Here is a 13553-nt window from a genome sequence, read left to right as displayed (position 1 = left end):
AGAATGTGGTTGTTCCCCAGTGTGAGTTCTCATATGTCTCATTAAATGTGATTTTTGAGAGAAAGAATATCCACACACTTTACAAGAATGTGGCTTCTCTCCAGTGTGAGTTCTCATATGTTTCACTAAATTTGATTTTTTAGAAGAACAATATCCACACACTTCACAAGAATGGGATGTTTTCTCAGTGTGAATTCTCATATATTTCATTGAATATTGATTTTTTCCAGTGCTCATGTTTTACTAAGCTTGGTTTTTGCTGAACGATAATATCCACACGCTTTTAAAAATGTTGATTTTACGTAAATTCTCATAAGTTAAACTAACTTTGATTTTTTTTTCAGATCAAGAATATTATACATGAACGCTACATTCCTCTTTTTTCTACAATTTATCAGTTTATTTTAGCTGAACATGAGCCATATACAAGACTCCATACATTTCATGTCTTTCAAATAAAAGATCTTTTTTTCCTTTAAATGCAGTTGTTTCTCTTAAAATGCAGTTGTTTTCGATTTTTGTTTTATTTTACTTCAGTCAAAGTTCTCAGAAATCAAGGGGCCCACTACCTGGGGCTAACACAAAAACTTTATATGAGATACATAGGACAAGAATTTATCTGGTCTGGTGGAGAATCCAACTTCATGCTATTCCTTGAAGTAACATCACTTGGAAAAGGTGCAACGTTCCTTATAAAAGCTAACGTGGCTTAGCAATGGAGATCTTATTTGGGCATGAATACTATGTGATTTTGAATATTTGGTCAGATACCTCGAAGGAAAAGTATCCTTTTGGCAGGTTGTGTTGACAAACCTATGTACAGGATAGTGTCTAGTAGGAATACAAGTTCGATCCCAAATTTGAGTTCCCATACGTTTCAATAAGTAGTAGACATCGAAGTTCTCTCCCCAGTGTAAGTTCTCATATTCCTCATATTTTTCACAAAAATCTGGCTTTTTCCAGTGAGAGTTCTCATATGTTCAATTTGTGATTCAATCTCTTATCTTTGGATTCATTTGAAAATTAAACACATATTTTTTAAAATTTAATATTACTTTCAAGATGTGTTATGTTTTCACAACTATTTTATTAAATTCGTATTGTCCAATATAATAAATCTTCAAATAGATGGCACTGAAGTCTTCCAATTAAGGTAATAACTGTTTATATGATGTTTCAAGAATATGATATTTCTATTAAAATTCAATAATAGCGTTCAATCAGGAACACCTGAAAAAAATGAAATCGACATTTAATATTGTTAGTATTTGCATTCACGTATTAGCATTCTGTGTATTGCTGTCAATTACTAGATTGAACTAACAATCTCTAAATTCATTTCATCCAAAACATCATAAGAGTCACGTTAGAAAATAATTATTTTCTAACTACCAGAACCAGTCGATACAGGTGTTGCTTAGATTACAATCTAGTTGAAATCAAATCTAAAGCTTAATTATGATTTTTATTGTGGTTATTGTTAAAACAATATTTTATTTATTAATGCGTTTGTTTTTTTCTTTATATTTGTTAATCTTATAATTCCATCAACGAAAAGAGTATAAATGTTTCACCTGTCTTTAACTATTGGTACGAACAATTCAACAGCATTCAAGTAGGTCAAGGTAGATACCAGTGCTTTGGATAGATGTGTTGCCAGTAGTGTTGCTACAACATTGCAAGTGGACTTCAGCAACATTATCATTATTGAACAAGTACTGACGAGCCACACTGTCATGAAGTACTCTGTTCGTTATTTTAGAACAAAATTTACTCGCTTATTAAATTGAAGTTATGACATTGGAACCTGCAAGTGTTTCACATATCTTACAAAAGTTTTGAAATATGTTGGAATTAAACTTGTTACACCCGATTTTTAGATTTTTCAAGAGTATAGTCCAAATTTTCTTGTGAGTTTAAGATAAGTTAAACAAATATATTTTTTGAAGGAGTAAATATCGGCTGTTTTGAATTTTATGGACCTATGTTTAATCAACGCCATTTCTTTTCATGTATACGCACATTTGCTTCTGTTTATAACTATATACATTGTGACGTTACTTTTCCAGTGATATGTTTACTCGGACTAATAAAGTATCAATTAAAAATTCTTCTTAAACTTTCAAACAGATATTCCTTATTCCAGAAAAAATATTACTCTAATTAAACTTCAAATTTCTCAACATTTCTTAATATAGTTTAGAACGTTTGATATTTTCTCAGATAAATTCTCAGAATATTTAAAGCAACTAAATTTAATCTTCTAATGTAAAGAGAGCTAATTTTGTAATGCACAAACTCATAGAATATTTATTTTTCTCTTTAAACCTTGCACTTAACGAGCTGCATTAGTTTGCCAGTTTCTATTGCAAGGGAAAACGATTGGATTACAAAATTATTTATGCATAATTTCTGGCGGTACTCAAATTCTGGTGCAGGGCAGGGCAAATGCTTGGTCAAAGTAGTAATACACACGGACGAAAAAAACGCTTTGGATAATCACAGATTTCAATGTAGTTCTACTAAAATAGCCATATTTTTCAAACCAAAGCACTTCAAGTCTTCAAATTACTACTGTTTTGTTCGGAAATGATTATACTTTCAAATGAATTAATAAATATGAATGTAATTTATATATTACAGGAGTTTTAAGCAAATAAAGTGATAAAAATGTGAACGTCATAAAATGGCGTTTTCGGTAAGGTTTTATAATGACCCTCCCTGTTTTCTAAAGGCCCGTACCATGATTGTATGAAGAATTTCGTTATGAAATTTAGAAACCAATAAGAAGAGGTGTTAATCTTAATACTGTCAAGTGTCCAAAATATTTTTGACCATTTCTTTTTTGTTGTGTTAAAAATAAGACTTTAATATGACGAGTATCGAACATTTTGAAAAAAAAAATTCATCGGACACCTACTAGTAAATAAATCATTCTTTTTACTATCTTTATCAATTAAAAGTATTATTTTATGTTGAGTAGGACCGCGGTAATTGATAATAATTTAAAAGGACCTACCCGAAAAAAATGTTTATTTTTCGAGTTTGGTCAAATTAAGTTAGTATTAGTAGCAGCAGCAGCAGCACTGCAGCAGTTGTAGTATCAGTCATAGCACAGTATAAACAACACACGTTCTTTAATTTTTATTCATGAACGAATTAAGAAAAGCATGAAAATATGAATATAAATGTTCTGATATGTTTAATTAGAGAATGTTATCAGAATAACATTAGTTTAGAATTATTCGGTTTTCAGAATGTATAATAACAACAATCCCAACCAATTCGGCATTATGAATCCATTATAATTTCTCACATTTCTGGTCAAATTTAAAAACATGGTTAAAAAAACAAAGTAAACTTTTGTAGATATATAGCTTGCATGCACTTTTATTCGTTGCATTAGTTTTGAACAGCGAATTAAAACAATGTTTTACTGCGAACAGCCACAAATGTTTTTTTTTTCAAAATCAAAAGATGTATAAAAATCTCGTTTGTATTACTATACACATAGATTTGAAAAAGTTGTCAAAAAACAAATATAAAACAAATAAATGTTATCAAAGGCAAGATAAGTTACTTTTCTACCTAACTGGATATGTTTTTAGTGTTTATATTTAATGTAACATGTTTATTCAGCTCGAAAAACATAGTTTACCGATGTATTCAAAAATTTAAAATGGCGGCCGACTCTCTCTTTCAGGCGGTAAGTTTGGGAAAATGGGTTATAAATAAAAAAAATATACAAAATACTGTTAGAAACTTGCTCAATATATGTTACCGTAACATAGGCGGATATATATTCGGCGGGTTTTTAACAGTATTTTATCTAGTTTTTTTTATTTTAACTCATTTTCCCAAACTTACCGTGTGAAAGAGATAGTCGGCCGCAATTTTTAACTTTCCAATACATCGGTAAGCACTGTATGTTTTTCGAGCTGAATAAACATGTTACATTAAATAAAAACATGCTTTGCATAACATTTATTTGTTATAATTTTATTTTTTTATTTTTTTGGATAACTTTTTCGACCTCTGTGGCAAGTAATACAAATGCACAAATAGTGTTGACTGTTGAGCATTTCTAGAGAACAAGACAAACGTCAGTTGACACTTAAATATTTGAAGTCTTGGTAATGACTTAAAAATAAATAGTAAAACAAAATACTGTTAGCAACCCACCTACTAAAGTTATGTGTGGCAAGTCTCCTCCTAAAACACCCTTAACCCTAACAATAACACTAAGTTCGACTGGCAACCCCCCCAACAAAATACCTCTGTAAGCCACATACAAGAGTCTAAAACAAACAAACAAAAAATAGACCCTTCCTTAAAGAAAAATGCACATAAAAAATAAATTGGTTAACTGCCCTAAAATGATGGAAATGGTGAATTATTTTACATTACATTTTTGTGAAACTAACCGCTCCCCCTCTAATATTGTTTTTGTTTCTGTCAAGTTCCCACATAATTTTCCTTAGCCCTACAATTAATTCAAAGTCCGAATGGCAACCCTCCCCATATTCTCATTGCATAGAAACCCTCTTAAAACCACACATAATTGTCTTAAAAAAATAAAACAAAAAGCATACAGGATTTATCTCCCATAAAAAAAAAACACTTAACTGCCCTAAAACGCTAGAATGACCTGTAATGGGGAATTATTTTACATTAAATTCTAAAATAATTTGTTTATCTTTCATTGAAGTTTTTCATGGCATATCATACATAATTGCCTAAAAAGGTAGAATCACATTTTGGAGGGGTGGTCAGAAGGGGTTGGGTGGGGTTAAACAAAAGGTGTTAATCTACAATAATACCAAAGAAATATTGCAATATATTCATTTTTAAATGGTCCTATGTTTAGATTTAAGTTTTTTGTACGTAATGCACATTACAATTAAACTTTGAGTTCTCCAACTTCTTTTCTATTTATGGATACATGGCATTTTTAAGGAATTGCAGCATATTTAAGCACATTTACTGCAGATTATTTGGAAACCATGGACTTTTGGATATTTTCAGTTGCATATTCTGATTCCTTGTACAAAAATACATCTCATTTCTTAGTCTTGTGTTTTAACAAAGATATGACATTTTTACTGAAAAAGTGGTGTAAAAAATGTGACAAAACGCAGAGGGGAAAATATCCAAACGTTTGAAGCACAAAAATAATCATAACTTCCTTAATTTTGATCATATTTTTAAAATTTAAAAAGATTCTTTCTTAGCTCATCAAGCTCTTTCTATGTATACCAATATTGAAATACTTTAAGCTATTTCAATTTTTTCATGTGTATTGCTAGTCAAAGTGCAGTAATTTCGGGGAAAATGTTTTCCAAACAGAAAAGAAACAATGCAGCACAGACACACTGGTTCTCCTCAGATCATAGAAATCTTAACGTGGTTAAAGATTGCAAAACTCTTGCCACAAAAATTCCATATGCAGACACCCTTACGGTGGGTATTCATAGTTTGTCAAGATGAATTAACTACATAAATTATTGTGCTATGAATAAAAACTAATGTGAAATAGCATAACAAATGTGTTCAGTATCAGACGTGAATCGTTAAAATCAGTTCCAGCTATATTACCTTCAAGTTAAAGGCTGTTTACTACTTCGATTTGTAGACAAAAGATCGTTTTGCATAGTAAATCATCAATTGAAAGTACAGAATAGTCAAGTTTTTTTGTTTGTTTTTTTTTACACAGAGATCACCACTTATCAAGGCCCGGAAGCCACTCAGGAATAAGGGTTATTGCAAGTACATTACGTTAGTGAGGAGATTTTATGAAGTGTTTACTTAAGGGGGCGGTTCATTAGGAATTTGTTAACATTAGACTTGAAGACATCCAAGTTGTAGTCCGGAGGGAAGCAGGCAGACGGAACAGAGTTCCACAGGCGTGCAGTTCTAAGAAAGAAGCTTTGTTCATGAAATCCGCGTTTTGATTTAGGCACAGATATAGAGTGGGGAAATTTTTCACAGTGGATTCAGCTAGACGGGTGTTTTTCGTGAAAGATTGGCGAGGGGGGGACCAAGGATTGGAGTTCAGACGAGCACCTGCCATGAAAATAACGATAAAACAAGGATAGGCTTGCAACGTCTCTTCTGTGGGAGAGGGGTTGCAGGGTAGAGAAAAGGGCATCTCCCACTAAACTACGAAGTCTATTTTGTACTCTGTCAAGGCATGATAGGCTGTTTTTGGCAGCTCCTGCCCAGATATGGCAACAGTATTCCATCCTTGGCCGTACTTGGCTTTTATATAGATAGAGAATTGCATCAGTAGTGAGATATCTTCTGGAGCGGTAGAAGGATCCCACCATCTTTCCAGCGACCTTGGCAACAGACTTGATGTACGTGTTCCATTTCAGATCAGGAGTAAAGGTCAAACCCAGAAGCTTATCAAAACATGGGGCGTCCCCTAGACGAGAGCCACCCATTTCAATTGATGTCAGATGGGGATCAGAGCATTGATGATGTAAAGATAGGAGCCTAGTTTAAAATTAAAAAAATTGGTTGGTATGTCACGGTAAAAATAAATTCATACCGTTATACTAATTTTGAACTTTAGTTGTGATATTAAAGAACCGAGTGTTGATATATGCGGAAATTTCTGCTTGTTTGGTAATAAAACTTTTAAAATGAAATTATAATATTAGATTGTATGATTATTGATACTAATCGAAGATGTTTACATACAAAACCTATCTTACAACATTGCCAGGTACATAAAGTATCTTCATGTAAAATTTCAAATTACAAAGACACACAGAAAACTTTCCGTTTATACAATAGTAGAGATATAAACATTTTAAAGTATCCAAAAACCATGAATTAAAAAAATATGTATTAAAGATTTTCATGTATAATTTTAATGCAAAATGAGCCCCACTTCATGGCCAATCGTTCGCACCTTCCAATTTTGTGAGGTATAAATATATTAATTACTAACCGTATCCTACCCCATGTTGTTATGGCTCAAATTGATAAAATGGAAAAAATCCAAATAAAAAAATTCAAATAAAGAGAAAATGCATGTTTCTTATATGCTTAATTTCCCAGTACTTGTGGACACACAATTTTTTGTTGTTCCATTTTCTGAGCAGATGTAGAGATTTTCTGGTTTGCTAACTCTAGAAACAGTCAGTATGCAGATGTAAGCTACACAATTGTAAAGATTATCCCTGAGCTTAGTTGATGATGATTGCAAACGACAATCGAATTGAGAATAGCAATCTCCGCTATTCTAATTTTGCTTTAGAGATATGGCACATGGGAGTTTTGATAAATTGAATGTTTATAATGGTAATTTCAAAGCAGAATGAGCAGCTCTTTTACCTTATAGTAACATTGCAGCTACTCCGGATAAAGCAAGAGAAAATGCTATGTCATTTGATGATCGAATGGCTGCAAAAATCAAATAAATTATGAAGACTTTACCAGTTCCTCTTGGTGCTGTTTTAATTAGCAGCAACTTTCAGATAACTTTCTATTAACGCTGTAAGTATTTTAGGTGAGTAAAATAGGATTTATCCATGTTTTGACAATGCCTTATTTACTGTAAGTAATTTAGGTAACTAAAGTAGGATGAGGGGGATTAGAGAGGGGTAGAAAGAAAGGGCGATAGATAGAGATAGAAAGTAAAAGGGAAATAGAGAAAGAGAAAAATAGAGATAGAGGGATTAAGAGATAGAGATAGAGAGAGATGTAAAGAAAAAGAGAAAGATAGAGAGAAAAAGAAAGAGAGAGAGAGAGGGTAAGGAGAAAAGTAGAGAGCGAGAGAGAAAGAGTGTGAGAGAGAGGGGACTAGAGAAATAGAGATACTGGAATTGAGAGATAGAGAGAGAGAGGGGGGTTGAGGGAGATAGAGATAGCAAGAGAGATAAAGAGGGAGACAGAGATAGGAAGAGAGATAGAGATAGAAAGAGGAGAAAGAGAGAAATGGATAGAAAGAGAGAGAAAGGGAAAAAGAGATAGCGGGTGATAGGGAGAGAGAGATGGGTAGAGAGGGGGAGATTGATGGAGAGAGAGAAAAACAAGTTTTTGTTTTCGATCAGTGGAGGAAAAATTCATCTAAACTGATATAATTTCAATTTTTGTTCCTATCCAGAGTACCTCTTTTGGGGAGATGGATTTCCCCACATTAAAAACCGACCTTGTGTCTAACTGTCTACATGAGAGGCAAGTAAATGGGAGAGAGAGTAAACTTGGAACTAAGCAATACACCAACATATTCAGTTTTCAATAACCGCTATTTGTTTATAATTCTTACTAGATACGGGCAATTCTAGTGGCTGCTTACATGAGGGACCTCGTTTTGAACGTCGGATAATCATAACCTTTTTTAAATTTTCGGTTACTTTTTGATTATGTTTAAAAGATTACAGCTTAAAGTAAATTTCTTAAAGAAAAAATAGCGTGTGAAATGAAAAATACATGGAATAATTTTATCTCAAATCTAAAAAACCGTACATTCAACGTAAAAGTTCATTATGAAAAAGATCATGTTTACATTTTTCTGGCAAGAGAAATATAAGTTTTCTAGAATTATTTCCAAGTGAAGTATTACGTTCTAGTCTTAAAATAATGAATTAATACAATAAATTTTACTTAAATTTTTCTAAAAAGGGAAATAATTATCTAAAAATGTGGCTATGATAGCAACAAGATTAGTTTCGTGTCCAAAAAAAAAAAAGTCAGGGCGGAAAAATATTAAGAAGTACGGAAGCACATTAATGACATAATGTCATTATTATTTAACAATGTTCCGGCATATCAAGCATTTTTTTCTTTTCATTTCAAGAATGTGCATCCGTACTTACCGACATGGAACGTTTGTATAATTCTTTCCATTTTTAATTGAACTATTTTTGTATGTTCCTGTTTTTCAATTGAATTTTTTTTACTTTATTTCCGAGATTATATGAAAATTACCTTGCGTTGATGATTACACGTTTTTGCGTGCAATAAAAATATTAGAATCTTATATATAAAGATTACGTTAAAAATGCAACCATACAAAATAAGAAAATACTTTTTGCAATTAAATTTTTTTGTGTGGAAAATATTAAATAACCGATGCTTAATTCAATGATAATATCGGTAGTTCGAGAAATTAATTTTTCTTCAAATTATATTGATTTCATTAATACAAACTTTAGGTGCTTTTTTTTCTTATGTTCCTATAAAAATTAATTTTTTTTAATTATAATTTACGATGCTTTATTTTCATAAAAAAAGCCGAAATAAATTCTTGCATTTATTTTACTACAGAAAATCATAACTTTAGTAAAGGTGTTTCTTGTTATAAAAAATAATACATTTTCACTCGGATTCAAATAAAAATAATTCATTATATTCCGCGACCATTATTTGATAAATACTGAAAATTTCATTAAAATTGGTTAATTTCCTGATTTTTTGTGAATTTTTAAGTAAAAGGATGGCTGGGTGTGCCAGAATTTGTGGGGAATTGTTGACATCCTAAACACAAACCTGCGAATAAAATATAAAAAAAACTCGTAATTTATCTTTTTAATGTGATTTGTTTAATTTCTTTATGGAATATACTTTCAAAATAAACTATTAAAGTTTTTTGAAAAATAATACAAATATTATTTTTTATTTTTAAAAAACTGTTTACAAAGAGCCTGCACGCGCTCATGCAGCCAGTTTTTTACATAATTAAATTTTACAAGTTAAATTTTTTTCAATTTTTTCAATTTAAAAATCTATCAAAATTTTTCTATTGGTTCAATTTTTACAATATTTGCAGATTTAATGTGAAATTTTATTCTCTTTTCCAAAAAACCGAATATAATATTCTAGTCAAACATTTTTTTAAAATCCCCCCATTTTGAAATGTCTATTAAAATGAAAATAATTAATTTTCTCACCTCAGATTTATATATCACAAATTGAAGATAAAAACAATAAATAAAATAATCTAATTTAAAACAAAAAATATTTTTGTGCAAATTTACCTGTAAAGTCAACAGTTTAAAACATTTTTTTTTTAAAAACCACATTGATTTTTTTAAGTGAAATTTTTAAAATTTTGTTCCCAAAAGATTGAATACCTACAATTTGTTTTCTGCTTCATTCAATGATTTTTTAGATTAAAAAAAAAGTCTCTCCATAAAGAAAAATAAAATATATTAAATCAAAAACTCATGTATTTCTTCAAGAGAATAAAATAAAAAATAGAACTCGATCGAGATGAATTTTTTTTAACAGCAAAAACTGATAAGTGAAATGTGATCATTTTTCAAGTTACAATGGCCAATTTGACTTACTTTTGTTTGCAGCCAGCAATAGGCCACCGAAGTTTTCAACTCGAATAAAACGAGATATTTGTCTCCCTTTATTCCATTTCTGAAACATCTGATTATCACAGTATTTTTGAATCCTTGCTTAAAAACGTATTTTATTTAAAAAAGGACATGGAATATAAAATATAAATATGGATAAATTATTAACAATGAAGAACAGAAGTACACATTGATTAGTATTTTTATAGGTAAGTGATTTTTTGGAATTTATATATATATATATATATATATATTCGAAATAAGTTAAAATTCATTGATTTTCTTGAAATCTTTTTAAAAGAAAACCGATTAAAAAAACAACAAATATTGCCTATTTTGCTATTAAACCTATTATTATTTAAGAATTTAGTCTTTGCTCCTTTTATTGAAAAAAAATTACGGTTTGAATTACATTTTTCAAGTAGTTATAAGCTTCGAAAGATAGTAAGTTTTTACCAAGCATTTTTAATGGCGATTTTCTGACATTGCTAAAGGGAGGGATCAAAATGTTTATACATTTTGAGCATCGACATTCATTTTGCCCGTATGTACTTCTTACACAATTATATTGCAACATTAAAAATATATTTTTAATGAAAAACGATTTTATTTGTCAATGCATAAGGCTTTTTGAGATTTCTATAGTAAATTTCGCTTTTTGCGTCCAATTCATTAAAAAAAAAAGTAGGCGAATTTGTTATAATTATATAAATGAAAGAGATACCCATTCTAAAATCGAAAATATTGGCTAAAACATATAAAAAATGACAGGAATTTTTTGCGACATAATAGGTTATTGTAGACATTTTTTTTTTTAATCTTAAAATAATTAAATATTGAAAAGTTTGTTTTTGCGCTCAGTTGTATAACAAACCAACTTCGAATTAAATTATTATGTTTATGATAATTATTATTTTCTCATAAATCGTAAGTTTTACATTAATAAACTCAATTTTGTACAAAAATCGGTACTTGTACAGTTTAATAAGGACATTAAAAAATGAAAATATCGAAAAAAAAAAAAAAAAAAAAGGTTATATTGTACGCATCCGTTTTGAACTGATGATCCCCGAAAAAAAAAATAATTTGATCGAGTAGTTTTTTTTACAGCGGATAAACACGTTGTTATGACAGCACGTTGAAGGCAGACAACTTTTGTTTGGAGTTTACAATCGCCACGGGGAGATAATTCCAGTTAAAGCGCCGACACTCCCTCCCCATCTTTAATACTAGCTTTTCTTCCTAAAAATCGAACGTTTGCTCGGTATCATAACAAATGATTTTTCACTGTAAAACAAAAACTACTGTGGAAAAAAAAAACTATTTAGAGGGTAAAGTAGATTACCCGGTGATAGCGTAAGCTCCGAGGGGTTGCAAAGGATGCCCTATGCGACCCCCCCCCCTACTGGGTCGAGTAACAAGTATTGTAGTACGGCGAGCAGCGAGTAACTAAGTTGTGCCAACCGTTCACCAGTAAGTCATTAACACTACTGGTACCAGTCAGAGACTCAATTCTTTTATAACAGAAGAATTGTGCCTCCCCCTACTCCTCCAAGTCTATAAGAGACTCGTTCTCTCAACCACTCAGATTAGAATTCCGCCCTCGAGGCCGGCGCCACCAAGTAAGCAATCTTCTTTTTTTATTTTTATTTTTATTTTCTCACACTACTTGATGAAATTAAGTGAATTTTTTTTTCAGAGAACTTCATTCCATAACTGATAATTTAAACTTTTTTCGATATTTTCATTTTTTTATGTCTTGAAAAACTGTACAAGATTCGTACTCACGTCTGTTATAAAGCATATGGCGAAGTCAATATTTTTTGTACCAATAAAAAAAATGAACTCATTTTAATATTTCAGATTTAAAAAAAGTTATTGAATGCTATTTGCTCTGAAGTGTATAAAAGAATAATAACTTACCTTTCATTACTGGAATTCAATATAAACAAAAAAATGAAAAGAATTCGTTTCTTTTTTTCTTTTTTGTGTTCAAAGCAGAAAATTTGTTTTGTTAGGATTTCTTTAGTAATTTGACACAACTTTTGTTTTGTGTATCCAATTCATTAAGAAATAAAATATATGAAAATATAAAATAATCCAAATTAAAAGGTAAAACACACGATTTAAACGTGAAATTACTTAAACAGAAAATCAACTGCTAAAGAACGATGAAATTAGGTCATCGTAACACGGTGCACTCATTATTTTGTTCCTTGTGTAAAAATGTCCACTCATTAGTTAAGCGTGCGAAATTGTTTTTCTATCAAGTTATATTTGTCAACGTTTAAGGCTTGTTATGATTTCTTTAGTAAATTTTCCTTTTGTGTGTTCAGTTCATTGAAAAGATAAAACATATGAAAATATAAAAAGGTTGTTAATTATTTAAGATTAAACATTTCATTACTATTATTTGGATTAGGTGAACTTTGTCGCGGGACAACGAGTGTCGATGTTAGTCCCGCAACCTCGATAAAAGCGCAAATAAAAATATGAGTGTAAAATGGAGTTAAACAATCAAGCAAAGATGACCGAGGCGGAGAATAAATTTAATTCAATTTTTTTTAAACCGTAAATAAATGAAAAGAGAAGACAAGAAAGTTTCTTCTTAATTGAGTCTCTTCCTGCGACTGAGGTAATAGATTCTATTAAATAGAATAAAACGAAGTAGAAAAATGAAATAGCCAGTTCTTTTTTTTTTTTTAAAAGAAGAATTAAACAACATACAAGTCCATCGCTTACTTTAGCAAAGAGATAGAAAAGGGTAAAATGCCCATATACCCCTCGAAAATCAAATGATGGGTCCACACGCGTTTAACATCCTGTGGACGGAATCGATGTTGATGTTTACAGCATGCTGGTTGGAGGTCAATTGATTGATTTCGGCGCAAAATGCCCTATTTATAGATTTCAAACCGGCTCCATGGAATGCTGTCTGAAAAAATATTTTTGAAATTTGTTTTCTTCGTAATCCGATTAGATTGTAGGGGAATAAATAAGAGCACCGGATTACCGGTGTAGGGTAAGGAGTGAGGTCCCTTGAGAAAGGAGAGGAGAGTCCGTACACATGAGGCACGGACGCAAAAAGTTCTTCTCCTAAAAGACAATGTTGGACAGGCAGAGTACAACTCTAGAATACAGTCCTCACTCCTCCCGTAAACCCCACTATTGAAGTGAGTAATCTTTTTACCTTAATGTTCTGAATTGCAGTGTTGTCATGTTTTCATGTTTGTTAATAAA

At 30.9% G+C, this 13553-nt stretch overlaps 1 long non-coding RNA gene across 1 annotated transcript; it reads right to left on the bottom strand.

Annotated features, from left to right (window-relative positions):
- Nucleotides 1-372: 372 nt before the first annotated feature.
- Nucleotides 373-12483, bottom strand: LOC145240027 (uncharacterized). Its single transcript, XR_013862471.1, has 2 exons — nucleotides 12237-12483; nucleotides 373-1230 (listed from the first exon to the last, which is right to left on the bottom strand). It is a non-coding gene; the product is annotated as an uncharacterized LOC145240027 (long non-coding RNA).
- Between the last annotated feature and the right edge of the window lie 1070 nt (nucleotides 12484-13553).

This window comes from Euprymna scolopes, chromosome 19, assembly GCF_053919585.1.
Source record: "Euprymna scolopes isolate OS-2025 chromosome 19, ASM5391958v1, whole genome shotgun sequence".
Classification (NCBI taxonomy): Eukaryota; Metazoa; Mollusca; class Cephalopoda; order Sepiida; family Sepiolidae; genus Euprymna; species Euprymna scolopes.
The sequence above is the reverse complement of the archived record's forward strand: the minus strand, read 5'-3'. Positions and strand labels throughout refer to the sequence as shown.